This window comes from Rhinolophus sinicus, linkage group LG03 (genome assembly GCF_036562045.2).
Source record: "Rhinolophus sinicus isolate RSC01 linkage group LG03, ASM3656204v1, whole genome shotgun sequence".
NCBI classification, from domain to species: domain Eukaryota; kingdom Metazoa; phylum Chordata; class Mammalia; order Chiroptera; family Rhinolophidae; genus Rhinolophus; species Rhinolophus sinicus.
The window spans coordinates 106,589,195-106,603,485 of record NC_133753.1 but is presented as its reverse complement, the minus strand read 5'-3'; the positions used below and the strand labels follow the sequence as shown (position 1 = coordinate 106,603,485).

General features: G+C 48.9%; 1 long non-coding RNA gene across 2 annotated transcripts; it reads right to left on the bottom strand.

The window, feature by feature from the left end:
* Nucleotides 1-1,589: 1,589 nt before the first annotated feature.
* On the bottom strand, nucleotides 1,590-10,687 carry LOC141570660 (uncharacterized). Of its 2 annotated transcripts, none has more exons than XR_012494940.1 (6): nucleotides 10,556-10,687; nucleotides 10,339-10,449; nucleotides 4,702-4,961; nucleotides 3,612-3,839; nucleotides 2,982-3,189; nucleotides 1,590-2,244 (listed from the first exon to the last, which is right to left on the bottom strand). It is a non-coding gene; the product is annotated as an uncharacterized LOC141570660 (long non-coding RNA). The 2 variants fall into 2 exon arrangements; XR_012494941.1 differs by having other exon boundaries at nucleotides 3,612-3,836.
* Nucleotides 10,688-14,291: the final 3,604 nt, after the last annotated feature.

Genomic DNA, 14,291 nt, shown 5'->3' with positions numbered 1-14,291 from the left:
GTGCTTGTACACACTCTGCTTGTACACACTCTGCTGGAAGCTACTCTATGCCCCACCTTGTTCTTGCAGTTCAGCTTGAGAATCTCTTCCTCTAGGAAGCTTTGCTGACACTTGTCTCTTGTTCTTTCCACAGTTGGACGAGGTGTCCCATTTTTACACCCCCAGCATCCTGCATTACTTCTATTATAGCACTTAATGTACTGCTTTGAAATTGTCAGCTAATGTGCCTGTAACTCGCACTGACAAGCACGGGTTCTGCCTTCTCTCCTAACCCCCTTTGTCTCTCTGAGTTTCTTACTTATAATACGGGCTTGAGAAATATTTCCATAAGGAAGGAGAGAGCGAGGGAGCAGGGGAAGGAGAGAGGGAGTGGGAGAATTCAGTGTCCTGAGGTTACTTTCTATGCCCCCAGTACACAGTTCTGACCACAAAGTACGCTGTGGAATATGCTCTCTTTTGGAATAGTAGTATGGTTAGAATGCCAAGTCCTTTTTGGTTCTAATCGGGAGCTGAACAGCTTTTCACTCTCTGGTGGTTCGTTTCCCAGCAGAAATGGACAGGACTGGCTAGCTCTGTTGGCTCCAGCACTCAGCTCCTGACCAAGGCTCAGCTCTGTGAAGTGGTGATGATGAAAACAGCTTCTAAAGAGCAGAAGATGACCGAAATGGAAGCTGGTGCTGGAAGCAGAAGGCAGGGCAAGCCAGGGACAGACACCACTGGGTCTGGCAAGGTCGCACAGAGGCAGGACCCTGCTCAGAGCCAGCCTAGCAGCCCTGATGGAAGAGGAGAAATGAGCTTGGGCCCAGGAGCCAACCCAGCATGAAGCAAAAGGAGGGAGGTTTGGAGAGGCATCAGCAAGGACACAACCCAGCTCCTTCCATCCCGGAACAGCTGTCTGCTATCTCCAAGCTATCACAAGGAGAGGGCGAACACTGCCAACACAGAGGCTCTAGCAGTTATAATTTCCACTTTGCCCTCCTGTCCACTTGCCTTCTGGCTTCGTTGGATTGAAAAATCATTTGAATTACTTTTCATCTGTTCGAAGTACCACTTGGGAAAAGGACTTTTTCTTTCTGTCATGTTGTATGGGTGTGGTGTGTGTGTGTGAGAGTGGTGTGTGCATGTGTGTGGTGTGTGTGTGTTGTTTTGTGTGTGTGTTGTGTGTTGTGTTGTGTGTGTGTTTTAGTGTGTCTGTGTTGTGTTGTGTGCGTACATGTGTTGTGTGTGTATGTGTGATGTGTGTATGTGTTGTGTGTGTTATGTTGTGTTGTGTGTGTAAGTGTGTCTGTGTTGTGTGTGTGTGTGTGTGTGTGTGTGTGTGTGAAATGCCTCTCAAACACCCTGGAGTTGGCCTGACTTGCCCAAGTGCTCAATGTTTGGGAGCAGCTAGCAGGAGGCAAGGGGACAAGCAAAATACTTGTGAGGTTTTCTGGCCTGAGCAGGCCACGGCCCAGAGGGAGCAGAGACCCAGAGATGGGAAGGGGTTTGCCCACAGCCACCCAGTGGTTGCTCAATGGACAACCTAAGACTGGAGCCCAGAACTTCTGATTCTAGGTCCAGTGTCCTTCCATTACAAGGTGACACCTCTCTGATTCACAAAAACAGGATTTATTATTATCCCTGCAGGCCGTGGTGGCAAGTTCAATATTCCTTTACCGGATAAATTATTCATATTGAAATGTGCTCCTGGGAGAGCACAGTGAAACCATACAAGCTGGGAGCGTCGCTGAATTTATTGCTGCACGGATTCCTGAGTGCTGCTTGTTCCGTTGCGGCCGTTTTTAGTGCCACATTTCCAGTTCCAGTTCGATGTCCTGCTTTGGCTGAGGGAGCGGCTTTTGAGGAGCGCTGTGTGGGGCACTGCAAGGCCCACAGAGCACACGGGCCTGTGTGTCCCCACCCTCATCCCTAGCCCTCCCTCCAGGCCCCTCTGACCTGCTGCTGATGCCCAAGCTTAGTCTGAGTCAGACTCCTTCATGCAGAGCAAAGAGCGCTGTGCAAAGGCAACCTCATTTGACCTCACCGTAAACCAGCAGGGTAAGTGTCCCCTGGTCTCGGGTGTGAGGGGGCAGAGACGGGGGGTCCTCGCCTGCAGCCCCGACTTGGGTTCACAGTCACGTTTGTCTGATCAGGAAGCCGTAGCACACTCCAACCGCTCCCTTGAGAGGCGCTGGGGCCTTGTGGCTGAGAGCAGACTCTGCTCCTTGGGTCAGTGACCGCACCCCTGTGACTCAGTTTCCTTATCTGTAAAATATAGATATTGTGAGGATTAACTGAATTAATAGCGTAAGGGACTTGGAGCAGTTCATGGTAGGCATTTGAATAAAATGCTGCTGCCAGTGAACCACGGGGCCAGGTACCGCTGTCTTGGTGGACATGGCACTGAAAGGTATTTTAGTCTCCTTGACATGTGCCCGAGGCCTAAAAAGGAAGCCACAAGCCCTTCATGTCCAGAGCCCAGACTCAGGTTTCTAGCTGTCATTCTGTCATAATTACCCATGTCACTGAACCCCGCTGAGCCTCAGTTTCTAGGTCTATCAAATGGGAGCAGTGATCCCTGTCTTGTTTGCTTCACGACACTGTGACATAACGGTGCCATGGAAAGCAGAACAGCAGCGTTCTTATTATGTAATAATGATGACAATGGAGAGGGACCAAGGGACCCACAGGGCTGCGAGTGAACTCTCCATCCCCGTGGGTGCCTCTGGTCCTCACTGCAGTGGCTGCCCCTGCTCAGAGTCCCTGGGGTCCTCAGACACAGCTGCACAGGGTGTCTGAGGAGGCACAGTCTCCTGCCAAGCCCTTCCCTTGGTCCGAATCGGCCAGTTCTCCACTTCCCCTATGCTGAGCCAATGCCCTCATGAGTATGGGAAGTGAGTTGTTCTGCCATTAGCCGGAAGTCTCTCTTCTCCTCCCATCCTGACCCCTGTGACCTCCTGCTCATCCCCAACTCCACCTCCATGTGCTTCCTCTGAGAATACCTGCTGAGCCTTCCTTAGGCACTGCTTCTTTCCTCTGCTCCCTCACGCCAGGCCAGCACTTCAGGGACCAGCCGAGAGTCAGGTCCAGAACAGGCCGCCATGCCAGCAGGCAATCATGGGCCCAGAGAGCGTTCATCCTTCCCGGGCACTGGTCAGCACTGCTGGGCTTGCCTCTTCAGCCTCCCCTACACAAGGCCAACTCCTGAGACTTCAGGCAGGACAAGGAAGTGGGGTTTACAGGCACTTTTGTGGCAGCCATCAGCCAAGTCTCTCTTTGTTGCCCAGACACAGACAGGACTTGTCCTCTCAAGCTTTCCCCCAACTAAGGCCCAATCTGGGGCTGATGCTCAGTTTCTCGTCGGACGAGAGCAAGCGCCATGCTCTCTAATTTCACCCATGGGGAACCAGGGACCCTGCAGGAGTCCCACAGAGTAGAAGTTCGGGTACAAGAAGCAGCCACTGCCATCGCTGAGAAGTGACATCTAATGCCTTGGAAAGGGGATGACTCAGTAACTGGTGGCCAAATGTAAAGTGGGTCATGTCTTAGCCCAGTGGTACGAAACCCTATCTACATGTGAGAATTACCTGGAGAGCTTAAAAATAGCAACAATGTAACCAATCCAAACCAACCTCTGTTGTGGTTTCCAGACACCTTGTTCTTTAAAGTTCCCAGATGATTCTGATGCACAGCAAGGCCAACACTCCCCTTGGGGTGCTGGAGTCCCATTCGCATCTGCCCGAGTACAACAAGGATCTGTCCTCCAGCTGCAGGATATAGGAGGGTCAGCATGAAGGTCAGGCCCTGTCTACAGCTGGTCAAGGAGTGAGTCCGGATGGCTATTTCCACAGGAGTACCTACTGGAAAACCAGTCAGTACAGTAGGAAGATATTATCCATGAAAACATCAAGAAATGAAAAGGGTGCGCAAGCAGAGGTGGAGACCCCAAACTGAGACCCCATTATTTTCCAATGTTGGTAAGACGAGGATAACTAATAGGCATCCTGCCTGTCTCTTAGGGTGTTTATGACTCTCAAAAGAGGATGCAGATAATAAAACAAACTGTACCTTCTAAGGCTTTTGTATAACAGTGAATTATTATGTTGGATTAAACTTGCCACTGCTCCGCTGGTTTTGCGGGCGTAAAATACACTCAACATAAAAACAAACAGTTGCAAGAGAGAATTCCTCTTGTTAGAGTAATTTTCACCTGGAAACTGGGTATGTAAGCATCATCAGACCCAGGTTACGGACACACTTCAATCACTCCACTCCAACCCCTTCCAAAGGAAACCATTCCAGAGCAACTGGTTAACCTAACCCATGGCAGCCAGTGTTAAATGAAGGTGAGATTTCTGTTTTAACCGAGTCTAGCTAGAACCAAAAGGCAAGCATGACACCTTGGTGGTGGGGCAATGTCTTCTTGAACCATAAAGTCCTGTGCCATCTCTTACTTGCCTCTGTCAAGAGCCAGGTGTGGAGGAAAAGCGGGCAGTCTGAGTCCTTAGGACATCGTCAACCAGGGAAATGCAAAGGCTCAGACCCCACAGTGAGGTCAGTTCAGCCTCACTCCAGCTGAGGGGTCAGGGGACCCTCTTTTGGGCAACACTCAGAGCCACCTTTGTCCCCTCTTTCCTAACTTAAGGAAGCCACATGAGTGTGACTCAATCCCAACCTTATATCCCTTACTCAGTCCCACTTAGTCACTCAGTTCTGACTCACCTGATTGGTGACTAGCAACACTGAGGCAGGGACATCTTAGCCCCTGGCATCAGTCTGCTTAGGGACGGCTTAAACAACAGACATTTATGATCTCCCAGTTCTGGAGGTTGGACGTCTGAGATCAAGGTGTCAGCAGGGTGGGCTTCTTCTGAGGCCGCTGTCGTTGGCTTGCAGATGTCACCTTCTCCTGGTGTCCTCACCTGGTGCTCCTCTCTGGCATTTCTGTGTCCTAATCTCCTCTTCTTATGAGGACTCCAGTCCTATTGGACAAGGTCCACCCTAAGTGCTTCATTTTAACTTAATCACTCTTTGAAAGCCCTGTCTCCAAACACAGTCACACTCTGAGGTGCTGGGGCTTAGGAGTCCAACACATGGATTTTATGGGGACACAATTCAACACACAACACTCCAGTCTTTACAATTACTCTAGATACACCTTTGCTTGACTCACTCCGTCCCAGTTTGGTTACTCATGCTTGTTTCCTGGGCCTGTGAATGGCCTTTGGTCGTGGTCAGTGTGCTTGCTAAGCATTCTCCCCTATTTTCAGACTGCTGCAAGTCACAGCACAGAGCCCCGCCGTCGCTCTGACCCCCAGCCAGCATCATAGACTGAGTCCTCCTTGGTTCTTATGGAAAGAGTTTGGGTGCTCTGCCAAGAACCAGTGGTTAGAGTGTGTTCCTTGCCATGACTTCGTGGCCCTCCAGTCTTTCTGCAAGAATTCTGGTTTGGATAAGGGAAAAAGTAAGTGGCCTCTTTGGCTGATTATCCTTGGTAATGAGAACGGCCTCCTATAGCTCCTTTTTTACTCTATAAACCCAGTTCCTATAAAATTGAAGGGAATTTCAAAGAACATGTCCAGAATATTCATATATTTAGCTACAAATGTTCATGAATATGTGAAGAACCTATCTCTCAAGAGATGTCTGATACGCTGACTGATAAAGAAGGAGTGATGTGGCACCTATGGAACCCAGAAGTTCCCTCAGGGTATTTGCGACAACATCATGACACCTTACGTCAGATGGGTAAAGACAATGCCACCTAGGCAGGGCCTGACCGTGGGGCAGGTGGTTGGGGGAGTCAGGAGAATAAGTAGTAAAAGAGCAGTCAGTTTGTTCTCCAAAATTTCTGTCATCTCCCCAATAGTTGTCTTAGCATCAGGTGAAAATCTTCCAGCTTGTGGTAGACTTGCTTCTTTGGTCATCAGATGGGGCCAGTAATATTCATTCATTCATTCATTCATTCATTCATTCATTCATTCAACAAACATGAATTGTGTATTACCTTCTCAGACTTCTGCTGGAAGTTGGGAAGAGAAAGATAAAAGAAACACTCTCTATTCTCAAGAAGAAGCTTTAAGAGGTTCCTGAGTGAAGGGAGAAATGTGTCAGACTGGCTGGAGAGCCAGGAAATCTTACATGCGCACATGTATGCAGTGTCCAGGGTCAGCAGTGGTCCTGAGACTTGAGTGAAGCGGACCATCCTGACCAGCACATGCAGAAGAGTGGAGGTGACTCAAGTTCCAGGATGCGAAGGCAGGCTTGAATTCAAATGAGGCTTTTCCCAGGGAATGAGGTGTGATCAAAAGATACAATGAATGTTTAAATTAAAAAAAAATTACTACAGTAAATGACACATTGCCATCAATCCCCTCAAAATACTGTCCTTTGCTTTGAACACACTTATCTCATTGTTCTTGCCACTTTCTGAAGCAGTCCTGGAAGTCCTCTTTCATCAGTGTCTTTAATTGCACTGTCATGGCTGTCTCGATGCCCTGAATCAATTCAGAACATTTACCTTTCATGGTCATTTTGACTTTGGGGAAGAGCCAAAAGTCGCACGGTGCCAGATCCAGTGAATAAGGTGGATGAGGACACACTGTAATGTTTTTATTTGACAGATATTGCCATACCAGAAGCTAAGTGTGACATGGAGCTTTTCCATTGTGATCACAAAATATGGTGAATGCTGCTGCTGAGTGCCATCCAAAGGAAAGGCAGGGATCTTCCATACAAGAAGCGGCACGCAGAACCTTAGTAACAGTGTGTGACAAGTTTCAATTTGTTTGGCGCAGTCAGTTGGGTGTGAGCTACGGTTGAGAGAAGGTGTGTTTTAAAACCTGCTATAAATCATCCTTCGTCATGACAATGCTCCATGTCACACATCGCTTCTGGTATATGGCAATTTTTGTCAAATAAAAACATTATGGTGTGTCCTCATCCACCTTATTCACTGGACCTGGCACCTTGCGACTTCTGGCTCTTCCCCAAAGTCAAAATGATACAGGACATTGAGGCAGCCATGACAGAGCAACTAAAGACACTCACAAAAGAGGACTTCGAGAACTGCTGCAGAAAGTGGCAACAACAAGGGGATAAATGTGTTTGAAAAGAGGGAGAATATATTGAGGGGGATTAATGCAATGTGCCTTTTACTGTAATTATTTTTTTATTTAAACATTCACCATATTGTTTGATCACACCTCGTACACCAGAGGTGGCATTGGTTCAACAGCTCCCCTACAAGCACACAAGGTTAACCAGTCTCTGCATGCTGCAGTATGTGGTGCCAAATGCTAGAGCCACCTGAGGTTCTGGGGAATGAGGCTTAGAGATGGAATGACCTCAGGTAGCTTGAGGATCCTCTTAGATGAGTAAGCACACATAGAGCATTTGAAGTCAAGCCATCTTCTTCCTGGAGGGAATGCCATGTTCCATGTGCAAGACTGATTTCCCCAAGAGCTACTCCCATGGAGAGTCCTGCCAGCATAATCCATCCTAAGAAATGTTTGAGGTGCCCTAAAGTGGAACAATTTTTTTTTTTTACCCATGTAGCAGCCTATGTGCTTTGGTGCAAAAGGGAATATTAACCAAATCTTGAGCCTATCAGAAGTGTACTAGTCAGGGTTCTCCAAAGACATAGAACCAACAGGCAATATATAGATATAGATACATAGATAGATGAGAGAGAGAGAGAGAGAGAGAGAGAGAGAGAGAGAGAGAGAGAGAGAGAGAGATTATAAGGAATTGGCTCACATGATTGTAGAGGTCACAAGTTCAAAATCTATAGGGTAAGCCAACAGCTGGAGACCCAGGGAAGAGTTTGAGCCATCTGCTGGCAGAATTCCTTCTTCCTCAGGGGGAGGTCAGTCTTTACTCTATTCAGGCCTTCAGCTGATTGAACAAGGCCCACTAACACCACAGAGGGCAATCTGCTTTACTGAAACCCCATCAAATTGTATGTTAATCTCATCCCCAAAACACCTCGACAGAAATATCCAGAATAATGTTTGACCAAATATCTGGGCACCATAGCCCTGCCAAGGTGATGCATAAAATTAACTATCTCAAGAGGTCTATACCCAATATAAAGGCAGGCCTTCCACTTATTAATTAAAGACTTTTTGAGTGAAGACAGAATCAGTTTCTTCAAAAAGGGCACTCTGAATGTTGTGGTCCCTGGGGAAGGCCTGGTAGGTTATCCCAAGGCTTCCTCTTGAAATTTCATGATGCAATTATGGCACAGCCAGAATGCCCTGCTCTGCTTCCTTCAGGGCTGAGGACAGGCATTACTTCTCATCTATGGCTACCCAGAGGACACAGGGTTCCAGCTCAAGATGGAGGTGCAAGAGACAGGGCACCTGGCCTGAGGATCAGTTCATGGCTAGCTTGTCTTACTCAGCTGGTCACTCCTCAGCACTTGAGATCCCTTTCCTGGAGGTCACATATTTGCAAACATACCAGTCTTTTGCCCCCTGCTCCCAGAGCCACTCCCCTGATTTGCTCCCACTGCAGGGTCTGACCACACAAACTACATTTCCCAGGCTCTGTTGCCTGTTGGGTTCACTCAATGAGGTGTCAATAAGAGAGTGGAGCAGAGGAGGATCTGAGCAACCAGGGTATATTTCCTGCCCTCTTTCTCTCGCCCTCTGCCTGGAGCATGCCCCTAACCTGGGGCAAGTTACTTAATCTCTCCAAGCCTCTGTCTCCTCATCTGTTAAATGAGAATGATGACAGAATGATTACAGGCTTGTCGTAATGATTACATGAGTTAGGTTATGGCACATAGTAGGTGCCAGTCACTGTCAGTGATTATTTGCTCCTTGGAGCCTGTGTTCTTCCCAGCAACTAGGATCCTCCCTGTCTTTCAGAGTTCCCTGTGGGCAGAGCTGCCCTAGGCCTGGATCTTCTTTCTCCCTCCCTGCTTCATGCTACCAGCCAAGGCCAGCCTTGCCCCGGGTGCTGGAGTTCCCATCATCAGAGGAGCCACTGGAGGAACAGGGGGTGCTTCCTTACAAGAATATTTAGCTCTCAGAGACCATGAAGAATGTTTTCTGTCTTGCCCCCATCCAGCCTTTCATGGGGAGAAACTGTTTATTTGTTTGTTTGTTTGTTTGTTTGTTTTCTATCCCCGGGAAATTATAAGAGGAAATGAGGAGGCATTGTCTGCTAGTAAGAAACATCTAAAGATTATGGTGGAGAGTTCCCAGTTAGAGGAGGTCCAGGCTCCATGTGGGAAGACGCCCAAGATCTCCCTGCAGGTCCCTTCCAGCACTGGGCCTCCACGATCCTATGAATTAGATGTCTGTGAAATTCTCAGTGGCCTATTTCTACTCAAAAGGGAATGAAGGCTCTCCCGGCTGCTCTAGGACCAGTGTGGGTCAGGCTTCCATTTTTCAGATGCTGAGAGGGTATGTTGAACTAATCATGTATGGTTTTTCCTACTGTGTTCCCTGTCACGGTATTTCCCCATCCTTTAGGTCCGTAAGCATCCTTCCTTCATTGCCCCAGAGAGGGCAGACACAGCAGAAGACAGAAAATAAGTAGGCAAATTTGGAGGTTTTGCATTTCAAAAATGCGGAGCTGGGCCTAAGACTGAAGCTCAAACACACAAGATGAGAAAGACCAAGAAAATCCCCCCTATGTCCTGGATGAACACTCCCTGTGCTGGGGGTGGGTGGGGAGAATTAAGGGGAGGCAAAGAGCAAAGTGGCCCCTCCAACCTGTACCCTGGGCTGCACCCCAGGGGGTCATAAAGCTCCTAGATGAGCTTGGGCCTCCAAGAGAAAAGTGGCCCAAACTTCAGGACTGCCCATCCCAGTGTGCTGGGGTAGATGCCCTGTCTATTGGGAAATGTAACCAGGCAGATGGGCTATGATGGGATCTCAGGTCCCATACGTCACATTGCAGCACAAGAGTGTCAGTGAACCCACGTACTGAGAGGAGACTGAAGCAGAGATAAATTCCCAGGGCTCAGAAAGTGGGGCACAGCAGAATGTCTGCAACGCACCGAAGGATAGCCCAGAAGCGGCAGCGAGAGCTGGCTGGTGGGCCCGAGAGTGCCTTGTAGGCAGTGAGTAATGGACTGATGACCAAAGGCTGGAGGAGCCAGGATGTCCCAGCACACGCAGCCCACAGATGATAACACCACGCATCTCCAGCCTGACCCCTGACCCCTACGGCCTGTGAGAGCCCTGGCATTTGGACACACCCTCAGGGAAACAGGAAACTCAGACTTGACAGAGGCAACATATCCTGCCATTTGGTGGAATGGGGACTTAACAGAGAAATGAAGCCCAGTTATAAGACAACAAAACGTGATTTCTTACAGGAGGATTTTGTGGCTGGGATTCTTACCTGCTCTAGCCCTTCCCAGGGAAGCCTGCAGCTCTCCTGTTGGAACAGTGATTTGCTTTGCTGGCTGCATCATTTGTCAAAACGTCATGAGCTCCAGGCCCTGGGAAGCAGCTGCAATGCAGAGGAGGGAGGGAGTCAGAGGGCTGCGAGGCTGATGTACAAGTCTGCTGGGCCCGCCCAGGGGCCAGCCTGGGCTCCTGCCTGAGAGGCTTCCAACCTGGCCAGCTGTTGCCTGGGTCTGAATCTGACATTCTTGTGTGGCAAGAGGCTCAGAGCCTCCCAGCTGCCAGCCCTCCAGGCCTGTGGCAGCTGCTGCTGCTACAGCAACTGCATCAGTTGCCACTGTGGGAACAACGCAGGCAGAACATGCTAAGGGTGCAGTTCCTCTCGGATGGTTTCCTGCTTCCTGTCTGCAGCTTCCCCTTAGCTGGTGCTCTCTAGCTGCCCACAGGCTGCCCTCTGACACCACTCACAGGCCAGCCCTCGCCAGATGCTTCCTCAAATTTCCTCCCACTGCCCTGACCTTCCCCACATGGGTATACAGACTGGTGTACACAGTGCCTACTTGTTTTCTCCCCGTCTGGAGCAGAATTGAGCTTACTTCTTCACCCCGACTGACCCATACCATAAATAGCACCACCCCTCACCCAGTTTCTCAGGCCAGAAATCCAGGAGTCAGCCATGATGCTTCTCCTATCACCAATCTGCTACCCACATCTGACTCAATTCTGCCAACTCTGCCTCCAAAACGTATCCTAATTCATCCATTCCCCGCTCCCTCCTCTACCACCACCCAAATTCAAGCCGTCTGTTATCTCTTGCTTGGACTATTGCAAACAGCTCCTACCAAGTCTCACTAGTTCTGATTCTGTGCCTACAATCTCCTCTCACAGAGTGGCCAGTGAACTCGTTTAAAACATACCTGTGATCACACCACGATCTGGTTGGAAACCCTTTAATGGCTTCCCATGATGTTAGAATAAAATTTGCAGTCCCAGTGTGGCATGCAGGCCCCAGGACCTGACTTTTGCCCTCCTCTCACACCACCATCTGGCCATTCCGCCCTCCATTGCCTCTGCTCCAGACACCATGGCCCTCTGTCTCCTCCTCAGAAACACTGAGCCCACTCCTTCATCTGGGCTCGGTAGCTGCTCATCTCTCTACTTAGAAGGTTCTCCCCCAGATCTCTTGGTGACTCCTCATCATTGGTCCAGTCTCAGGGCAAATGGCACCTCCTCAGAGAAAGCTTCCTTGGCCGTTGTGTCTAGAGCACAGCCTCCTTCATGGTGCCTGCCCCTCAGTGGTCCCCAGAACTGGACACGCACGTTGCGTACCACAGTTTATCATTGAGATTATCAGTGAGGCACAAGAAGAAAGCGATAGACTTTCCATTCCTATGATTTTTTACTCTTACTTTCATAACCTTTTTATTTTGTACATGTTTTATAATGCATTCGGTCAGTGGCACATGCATATTATTTATAAACAATACACATGCTTAGCACGTATGCGTGTATGGCAAGTGTTCAAAATATTTTGATAAACATGCAATCAAAATATTGGGAAGTGCTGCCATACTATAACACCCTATTTCATTGCCTTCTTGTCACCACTAAATAACATTTTTCCTTTGTTTCGTTCATTGGCTCTCTCTCCCCCGTAGAATGTAAGCCCCATGCAAGACCCACTTCTCTTTTTAATGTTGTTGTTATCTATGTGACCAGCACTAATAGCTCATATGCTGACTTACATGTCAACTTAGAGGTTGACCACACAGCACGTGCTCATCAACATCTGTTGACTGATGGAATGAATGCATGAATACACAGAGCTTTCTGTAGGACTTAGGGGAAAGACATCCAATTAATTCCAATGCCTTTCCACACTCAGGATAGTGGCAAATAATGTCATAATGGGATGCCTGCAGGAAAAGACTACTCATCGAAAAATTGCCAAGTTTCTGGGCCTTTTACCTCCTTTCCAGATTATTCCCCTGCATCCACCTAGAGTCACAATGCTTCCAGGTAATCTAGGTCCCAGGATCAGGAGAATAGCCCAGGAAGTCTTCAATTCCTTAACATGAGCTAGTTTAACACCCTACAGCTTCCCATAAGCACTAGCTCAAAGCACACCATTAAGATGGGAAGTCGGGGTTCTAGTCCCAGCTCCGTTGCAAACTACTCTGAGGCCTCCTGTAAGCTCCTAACTACTGAGTTAGCAACTTTAGTAAGTTTAACCTTGAAAACACCACTTTTATCCAGTCTACTACCCAGCACTGCATTTGAGAGCAATGCTCAGCAGCAGCACTCCTTCAAACGGAACCTTCCTTGTGCCCCCGAGGCACAGCGCACATGCCACACGAACCGGGCGGCAGCAGAAGGGCCGTGCAGCGAATTACAGACTAGGTAGCTCAAAACAACACAAGTTTACTGTTACACTTCTGGAGGTCAGAAGCCCACAGTCGGTCTCCCAGGGTTAAGAGGCGGTGGTGCAGGGCTGATTCCGTTTGGAGTCTTGAGGGAGAATCCATTTGCTTGCCTCGTCTACACCTGGAAGCCGCTTACATTCCATGGCTCATGACCCCTTCCTTGAATAACTCCAACCTCCTGCTTCCATTCTCACATCTCCTACTTCCTCCTTTGACCTTGCCTCCCTCTTATAAGCACCTTGTGATCACATTGGACTCACCTGGGTAATTTGGGAGACTCCCCCATCTCAAGAACCTTAACTTAATCACATCTGCAAGGCCCCTTTGCAATGAAGGTGACATTTATAGGTTCCAGGGATTAAGATGTGGATATTTTTTGGAAAGCCACTGTTCAGCCTGCCATAGGCCACATAGAAGCAGGTTGTAGATTGCACAAAGGCACCAAAAGTCCAGTCTGTGGTTCATTTGCCAAATCCTGTGCCTTTTCCTTTTGAAAAGGACCCAGTCGGATTCCAAGCATGTGCCCAGAGGAATGCACCTTCCCCAAGAGGGCTGCTTTAATGCTTTGCACACAGGTTCCTTGTATGCTTGCTGGTGGCCAACTCATCACTCCCTCTTTCCCTCTAGGTTCCCCGAGACTCTTTCTGAGCAATGCTTACATTTCTAGGATCGGTTTAAAACCCCAGGACCCCACCGTTAATATGGCTTCTGGCTCTGATGTGCTTTGATACCACATCGAAATGGGTCCCAGGGCACCTGGAGACCAGCTTGTCATCTGTGTAAACTGTGACCCAGACACAAAGGGACTCCCTGAGAGGCAGCCAGCCCTAGCCCAATGGGGAGCCCCAAATTCTCACAAACCCTGAGCTCCCCATGGCTCTTGGTCCTGTCCTCACTCTCTTGCCTTCATGGTTTCCCCAAGCTAAGCTCTCAGCATCCATCATTCACTTATTCAGTTGCTGACCCAAGACTTCATCATGACTACTTCTGTTTAGCTACCCAGCCCTGCCCTTCTGAGCCAAGCTGGGAGTCCCCAGGAATCCCTGAAATGGCTCTAGGAGGGACCTCCCTTTGTCACATGCCATCCCACCCTAGGGTCCCAACCTTGTGGCCCAAGTGGCTATACTCCAGTTGTGTACTGCACTAGGGACCTCTCAGGTACAGTAGGACATCCACTAACCTCAGACTAAGTCACACATTATGGTACCTGTATGAGATACAGGTGTGGTAAGGGAACCTGAAGGATGTTTCTGTCAACCCAGGCCTGCTCTGTGGCTGTGTCAGCAGATGCTATTACTGACCGTTTCCCTCTCAAAGCCACCAAGGCACCCTGACCTCGTACAGGTGTCATTAAGAGGGCCTCTGCTTTCCCATGTCTCCATAACTGTGGTTAGTCTGATGATGATTCTTCTGTTTTCTCTTCGTTCCCTCCTTCCCCTCCTCCTCTTCTTTCTTCCTCTCCTTCTCCTCCTTCTTCTTCCTCCTAATAAATCTTTAGATTCTATAACCTTCTGGCCCAGGAAAT